Source organism: Arachis hypogaea, chromosome 14 (genome assembly GCF_003086295.3).
Source record: "Arachis hypogaea cultivar Tifrunner chromosome 14, arahy.Tifrunner.gnm2.J5K5, whole genome shotgun sequence".
Taxonomy (NCBI): domain Eukaryota; kingdom Viridiplantae; phylum Streptophyta; class Magnoliopsida; order Fabales; family Fabaceae; genus Arachis; species Arachis hypogaea.
The window spans coordinates 19,645,344-19,653,860 of record NC_092049.1 but is presented as its reverse complement, the minus strand read 5'-3'; the positions used below and the strand labels follow the sequence as shown (position 1 = coordinate 19,653,860).

General features: G+C 39.9%; 1 non-coding gene across 1 annotated transcript; it reads left to right on the top strand.

Moving 5' to 3' along the window:
• The first annotated feature begins 1,857 nt into the window (after positions 1-1,857).
• Positions 1,858-1,965, top strand: LOC112745538 (small nucleolar RNA R71). The gene has a single exon (XR_003173460.1). It is a non-coding gene; the product is annotated as a small nucleolar RNA R71 (small nucleolar RNA).
• The last annotated feature ends 6,552 nt before the right edge of the window (positions 1,966-8,517 follow it).

The following is an 8,517-nucleotide window of genomic DNA, read 5'->3' as shown; positions in this document are numbered from 1 at the left end:
TTACTGGCGTTTAAATGCCAGCAAGCTTCTCCTCCAGGGTGTGCTATTTTTAATGCTGTTTTTCATTCTGTTTTTACTTTTTCAGTTGTTTTTATGACTCCACATGATCATTAACCTAGGAAAAACATAAAATAACAATGGAAAATAGAAAATTAACATAGATAAATAAAAATTGGGTTGCCTCCCAATAAGCGCTTCTTTAATGTCAATAGCTTGACAGTGAGCTCTCATGGAGCCTCACGATGTTCAGAGCTTGATGAGGGCCTCCCAACACCAAACTTAGAGTTTGAATGTGGGGGCTCTAATTGACTCTGCATTGAGAGAAGCTTTTCATGCTTCCGCTCCATGGTTACAGAGGGAGATCCTTGAGCTTTAAACACAAGGGAGTCCTCATTCACTTGAAAGACCAATTCTCCTCTGTCAACATCAATCACAGCTTTTGCTGTGGCTAGGAAGGGTTTGCCAAGGATGATGGATTCATCCATACACTTCCCAGTGTCTAGGATTATGAAATCAGCAGGGATGTAGTGGCCTTCAACCTTTACCAAGACATCCTCTACAAGTCTATAAGCCTGTTTCCTTGAATTGTCTGCCATCACTAGAGAGATTCTTGCAGCTTATACCTCAAGGATCCCTAGATTCTCCATTACAGAGAGAGTCATGAGGTTTATACTTGACCCCAGGTCACACAGAGCCTTCTCAAAGGTCATGGTGCCTATGGTACAAGGTATTGAGAACTTTCCAGGATCCTGTCTCTTTTGAAGTAATCTCTGCCTAGTCAAGTCATCCAGTTCTTTGGTGAGCAAGGGGGGTTCATCCTCCCAAGTCTCATTACCAAATAGCTTGGCATTTAGCTTCATGATTGCTCCAAGGTACTTAGCAACTTGCTCTTCAGTAACATGTTCATCCTCTTCAGAGGAAGAATACTCATCAGAGCTCATGAATGGCAGAAGTAAATTCAATGGAATCTCTATGGTCTCTGCATGAGCCTCAGATTCCCATGGTTCCTCATCAGGGAACTCCTTGGATGCTAGTGGACGTCCATTGAGGTCTTCCTCAGTGGAAATCACTGCCTTTCCCTCCTCTATGCATTCGGCCATGTGGGACGTGTTTATGGCCTTGCATTCTCTCTTTGGGTTTTCTTTTGTATTGCTTGGGAGAGTACTAGGAGGGAGTTCAATAATTTTCTTACTCAGCTGACCCACTTATGCCTCCAAATTTCTAATAGAGGACCTTGTTTCAGTCATGAAACTTTAAGTGGTCTTAGATAGATCAGAGACTACAGTTGCTAAGTCAGAGTGGCTCTGCTTAGAATTCTCTGTCTGTTGCTGAGAAGATAATGGACAAGGCTTGCTATTGCTAAACCTATTTCTTCCACCATTACTGTTGTTGAAGCCTTGTTGAGGCCTCTGTTGGTCCTTCCATGAGAGATTTGGATGATTTCTTATAGGTGTTTCCATAGGGTTCTTCCATGTAATTCACCTCTTCCATTGCAGGGTTCTCAGGATCATAAGCTTCTCCTTCAGATGAAGCTTCTTTGGTACTACCTGTTGCTGCTTGCATTCTAGACAGACTCTGAGAGATCATACCGACTTGCTGAGTCAATATTTTGTTCTGAGCCAGTATGGCATTCAGAGTATCAATCTCAAAAACTCCTTTCTTCTGATTTGTCCCATTATTCACAAGATTCCATTCAGAAGTTTACATGAATTGGTTATTTTCAGCCATTTCAATGAGTTCCTGAGCTTCTGCAGGTGTCTTCTTCAGATGAAGAGATCCTCCTGCAGAATGGTCCAATGACATTTTTGACAACTCAGACAGACCATCATAGAATATACTTATGATGCTCCATTCTGGAAGCATGTCAGTAGGACATCTTTTGATCAGTTGCTTGTATCTTTCCCAAGCTTCATAGAGGGATTCTCCTTCCTTCTGTCTGAAGGTTTGGATTTCCACTCTAAGCTTGCTCATCTTTTGAGGTGGAAAGAATTTGGCCAGAAAAGCACTGACCAGCTTATCTCAAGAGTTCAGGATATCCTTAGGTTGTGAATCAAACCATGTTCTAGCTCTGTCTCTTACAGCAAAAGGGAAAAGCAGAAGCCTGTAGACCTCGGGATCAACCCCATTGGTCTTGACAGTGTCACAGATTTGCAATAATTCAGCTAAAAACTGATGAGGATCTTCCAATGGAAGTCCATGAAACTTGCAATTCTGTTGCATTAGAGAAACTAATTGAGGTTTCAGCTCAAAGTTGTTTGCTTCAATGGCAGGGATAGAGATGCTTCTCCCATAGAACTCGGGAGTAGGTGCAGTAAAGTCACCAAGCACCTTCCTTGCATTGTTGGCATTGTTATTATTTTCGGCTGTCATGTCTTCTTCTTGTTTGAAAATTTCTGTTAGGTCCTCTCCAGAGAGTTGTGCTTTAGCTTCTCTTAGCTTTCACTTCAAGGTCCTTTCAGGTTCAGGATCCGCTTCAACAAGAATGCCTTTGTCTTTGTTCCTGCTCATATGAAAGAGAAGAGAACAAAAAAGTATGGAATCCTCTATGTCACAGTATAGAGATTCCTTGAGGTGTTAGAGGAAAAGAAGAATAGAAGGAGGAGGTAGAGAGGTGAGAATTCGAACTTATAGAGAGAGGGAGTCCAAATTGCACATTGAGGAGGAGTGTTAGTCTTTAAATAGAAGAGGATGAAAGAAGGGGGGAGCATTTTCGAAATTAAATTTAAAAAGATTTTGAAATAATTAAAAGAAATTTTGAAAAACTGGTTGATGATTTTCGAAAATAAAAATTGAGAAAGTAATTAAGTGATTTTGAAATTAGAAATCAAAAAGATATGATTGAAAGTTATTTTAAAAAAGATGTGATTAAAAAGATATGATTGAAAAGATATGGTTTTAAAAAGATATGATTGAAAGGATATGATTGAAAAACAATTTAAAAAGATTTGATTTTAAAATTAATGACTTGGCTAATAAGAAATTTAAAAGATATGATTCAGATATTAAACCTTTCTTAACAAGAAAGTAACATACTTGAAATTTTTGAATCAAATCATTAATTGTTAGCAAGTATTTTCAAAAATGGCAGGAGAAAAAAATGGAAAAGATTTGATTTTGAAAAAGATATAATTGAAAAATAAGTGATTTGAAAAAGATTTGAATTGAAAACAAAATCTTCCCTCTTGTGCCATCCTGGCATTAAACACCCAGAATGGTATCCATTCTGGCGTTTAACGCCCAAAATACTACCCTTTTGGGCGTTCAACGCCCAGCCAGGTACCCTGGCTGGCGTTTAAACGCCAGTTTTCCTTCCTCACTGGGCGTTTTAAACGCCCAGCTTTTTCTGTGTAATTCCTCTACTGCATGTTCTGAATCTTTAATTCTCTGTATTATTGACTTGAAAAGGCATAATTTTTGAAAAAAATTTTGGATTTTTAATGATGAGGAACAATCAAAATGCAATTAAACATGGAAAACTAAGATCAAATAAACAATGCATGCAAGACACCAAACTTATAAATTTTCATATTAGAGACACTAAAAAATTGAGAATGCATATGAAAAACAACAAAACACACAAGACAAGAGAAATTAAAGATCAGAGCAAGGAAATCATCAAGAATAACTTGAAGATTAATAAATAACATAATGCATATATTTGAAAATTGCAAGAAATTAAATAAAATATGCAGGACACCAAACTTAAAAAATTGACACTAGACTCAAACATGAAACATAAATTATTTTTGGGTTTTATGATTTTATAATTTTTTTTGGATTTTTCGAGAATTATTGGGAAAAATAAAAATAAGGGTTTCAAAAATTTTTAATAAGAATTCCAGGAATCATGCAATGTTAGTCTAAAGCTTCAGTCTAAAAAGATTAGACATGGCTAGCCAAGCTTCAGCAGGACATTACATACAATAGCCAAATTGATGAGAATCAATTAGCTTTTGTGATGATAAAAACATCATCTGAAACTCTAGAATTCATTCTTAAAAATTCAGAAGAATAAAAATAAAATAAAGTTACCTAATCTAAGCAACAAGATGAACCATCAGTTGTCCAAACTCGAACAATTCCCGGCAATGGCGCCAAAAACTTGGTGCACAAAATTGTGATCATCAATGGCGCCAACAACTTGGTACGCACAATTACAATCTCAACTCTTTATCACAACTCTGCACAACTAACCAGCAAGTGTACTGGGTCGTCCAAGTAATAAACCTTACGTGAGTAAGGGTCGATCCCATGGAGATTGTCGGCTTGAAGCAAGCTATGGTCATCTTGTAAATCTCAGTCAGGCTGATTCAAATGGTTATGGAGAATTGATAATTAAAAGATGAATAAAATATAAAATAAGGTAGAGATACTTATGTAATTCATTGGTGAGAATTTCAGATAAGCGTATGAAGATGCTTTGTTCCTCCTGAACTTCTGCTTTCCTATTGTCTTCATCCAATTATCATACTCCTTTCCATGACAAGCTGTATGTTGGATTTCACCGTTGTCAATGGCTACCTCCTATCCTCTCAGTGAAAATGGTCCAAATGCGCTGTCACCGCATGGCTAATCATCTGTCAGTTCTCGATCATGTTGGAATAGGATCCATTGATCCTTTTGCGTCTGTCACTGCGCCCAACACTCGCGAGTTTGAAGCTCGTCACAGTCATCCCTTCCCAGATCCTACTCGGAATACCACAGACAAGGTTTAGACTTTTCGGATCTCAAGAATGGCTGCCAATAATTCTAGCCTATACCACGAAGGTTTTAATCTGGGATTAGAAACCCAAGAGATACACATTCAAACTTGTTTGCATGTAGAACAGAAGTGGTTGTCAGGCACGCGTACATGGGTGAGAAATGTGATGAGTGTCACATAATCATCACATTCATCATGTTCTTGAGTGCGAATGAATATCTTGGAGAAGAAATACGCTTGAGTTGAATAGAAAAACAATATTACTTTGCATTAATTCATGAGGAACAGTAGAGCTCCACACCTTAATCTATGGTGTGTAGAAACTCCACCGTTGAAAATACATAGAACAAGGTTCAGGCATGGCCGTGAGGCCAGCCCTCAAAATGTGATCAAGAGATCAAAAGATGAACTAAAGATTCCCATATCCCAAGATCCCCAGATGATAATACAATAGCAAAAGGTCCTATTTATAGAGAACTAGTAGCCTAGGATTTACAGAAATGAGTAAATGATGTAGAAATTCACTTCCGGGCCCACTTGGTGTGTGCTTAGGCTGAGCATTGAAGCTTTCACGTGTAGAGGCTTTTCTTGGAGTTGAACGCCAACTTTGGTGCCAGGTTGGGCATTTAACTCCAGCTTTTATGCCAGTTCTGTCGTTTTGACGCCAAGAATTTTATGCTGACTTGGAATGCCGGTTTGGGCCATCAAATCTCAAAAAAAGTATGGACAGTTATATATTGATGGAAAGCCCAAAATGTCTAATATCCAACGCAATTGAGAGAGCGCCAATTGGGCTTCTTTAGCTCCAGAAAATCCACTTCGAGTGCAGGGAGGTCAGAATCCAACAGCATCTGCAGTCCTTTTTCAGCCTCTGAATCAGATTTTTGCTCAAGTCCCTCAATTTCTGCCAGAAAATACCTGAAATCACAGAAAAACCCACAAACTCATAGTAAAGTCCAGAAATGTGATTTTTGAATAAAAACTAATAAAAATATAATAAAAACTAACTAAAACATACTAAAAACTACCTAAAAACAATGCCAAAAATCGTATAAATTATCCGCTCATCAAGCATGCATAAGAAACTAGTCAACCATGAACATAAAAATTGCTACTCTTCTCACCTTGGTTTGTCAAACTTTATTGCATGATTCTTTATTTGCTTGAGGACAAGCAAAGTTTAAGTTTGGTGTTGTGATGACTGCGCATCATGTCATGTTTTTCTATGCTTTTTCACCTTTAATTTTCATTGATTTTGCTTAATTATTGAGTATTTTTGTGCTTAAGTTGTATATTGCTTTGATTTCTTTGAATTGTTTAACTTTGTAGAAAATGGTGGAAAAAGAAGCAAAAAGCACAAAAGAAGCAAAGGAAGCTGGCGTGCCACTTGGTGCTCTGGGCGTGGCACGCCAGGCCAACATTCCAGCAAGGGAGATTGAAGATTTCAACATGGGCGTGCCACTTGATGTCGAAGACGTGGCACGTCAAACTTAATTGTGACTTGGGCATGCCACTTGGGTTCTAGGCGTGGCACGCCAAGCTAGAAAGAATGCAGTTCCAACATGGGCGTGCCACTTGGTGCTATGGGCGTGGCACGCCAAGTTTGTGAAGCCAAGATCTTAAAGAGGGCATGCCACTTGGTGTTTTGGGCATGGCACGCCAAGCTTGAGTTCTAGAGAAGTGATTTTGAGCCCCACTATGGGCGTGGCACGCCGGGGCATATGCCAGCCTGACCTCCTCTCATTCAAATGAAGATATCCTAAGCTACACAACTCTAAATGATGTGATTTCAGTGCCATTAGAAATTAGACATCCAGGGCTTTCCAACTATATATAACACTTTATGATGAACACTAAAATTGAGGAAGATATTGGCCCTGACAACACAAAGAGCAAAATACGTCCCTGCAGAGTTACCAGCCTAAACTCTTCATCTTCAAAGGAATATAACTTGAGTTGTAGAAGTCCAAAATATATGAATTTGGTAGTGTTGGAAAGCTAACATCAAGAGCTTTCCAACGATATATAACACTATCTAGTGGACGTTAAATTTGAAGGTGAAAAAGACCATTTTCTTCAGCATTGCAAACCTGGGCGTGGCACGCCAGGTCTAATGGCCAGAGAGGAAGTTTTGGTGCATCATTGAAGGTGTGGCATGCCAAGAATGGGCGTGGCACACCAGTTTACAACACACGCCAAGCATTGGGCGTGGTACACTGGAGTGCTTGACAGACTGACCTCTTCACCTTCAAATGGGCATAACTTGAGCTACAGAAGTCCAAATGAGTTGATTCTAGTGGCGTTCAACTTTGACACTCCATCCATAGTGTCCTGTTTTCACTGTTGTGAAATTTCTGTCTCTGTTCTGAATGCTGCATATGATAATGACTCCATCAACTGAAAGAAAAACAAAATAAAAGAAAATAAATATAGTTGAGTAAGGTTGGGTTGCCTCCTAACAAGCACTCTTTTATCGTCATTAGCTTGACAGTTAGCTTCTTAAGGAGGTGAGTAAAGGCTCAGAGTTTCACCCCTTACAGTGAATTTTCTTTCTGTCCTCTCATGAATGAGCTCCACATGCTCTAGAGACAGGACACGACTCACTGTATGTGGTAAGGCTGGCTTCTTAGTGAAGACAACTCTCATGCCAGGTGAGAAGCCTTCAGTTGTGACTTTCTTGTCCCTCCAGCCTTTAGGTACTTTCTTTTTAGTACCTTTGTACTTAGAGCTTGTTGAGGGCTGCCCAACACCAAACTTAGAATTGATGTCTGGGGACTCTGTAAAGCTCTGCACAGAAAGAGAGGGTTGGAACACTAGGTGTTGCACAGTTGTCTCTTTCTTATCAGAGGGAAAATTAGGATTAGACATCTTGAATAAGATATAGTCCTCTCCTAATTGGAAAATAATTTCTCCCTTAGCTACATTAATCATGGCTTTTGCAATAGCTAAGAAAAGTCTTCCAAGGATGACACAGTCATCCTCATCCTTTCCAATATCCAGGACAATGAAGTTTGCAGGGATGTAGTAATTTTCAAATTTAACCAAGACATCCTTCACTAAGCCATATGGCTTTTTCATGGTCTTGTCTGCCATCTCTAATGAGATGTTTGCAGATTTCACCTCAATGATGCCCATTTTCTCCATTACAAAGAGTTGCATGAGGTTAATTCTTGATCCTAGGTCATACAGAGCCTTTTCAAAGGTCATGGTGCTTATGGTGTAAGGAATCAGAAAGCATCCAGGATCTGGAAGCTTCTGAGGTAGCTCTTGCTGAACCAAAGCATGGAGTTCTTTGGCAAGTAGTGGAGATTCTTCCTCCAGAGGCTTTGTACCAAATAACTTGGCATTCAGCTTCATAAGAGCTCCTAGGTACCGAGCAACTTGCTCTTTCCTAGTGTCTTCATCCTCATCAGAGGATCAGTATTCATCATAACTCATGCACTGCAGAAGTGCATGCAAAGGAACCTCAATGGTCTTTATGGATTCCTTTGGTTTTGGGCTAGAGGGTTCTTGAGTGGGATTTAGGCATTCAAAGGGTGTGCTTTGACTGGCGTTCAACGCCAGCTCTGTCAGCTTATTGGGCGTTGAACGCCCTTGCTGTCCACCCTGACTAGCGTTAAATGCCAGTCTCTCTAGCATTCTGGGCATTGAACGCCCAGCAGGGATGTCCTTGCTGGCGTTCAACGCCAGCTTCCCTGGGTGAGTGGGCATTGAACGCCCAGTGAGGAGTTTCTCACTGGCGTTCAACGCTAGAAAGCCTGCCTGGTTGGGCATTGAACGGCCAGTGAGGGGTTCCTCACTGGCGTTCAACGCCA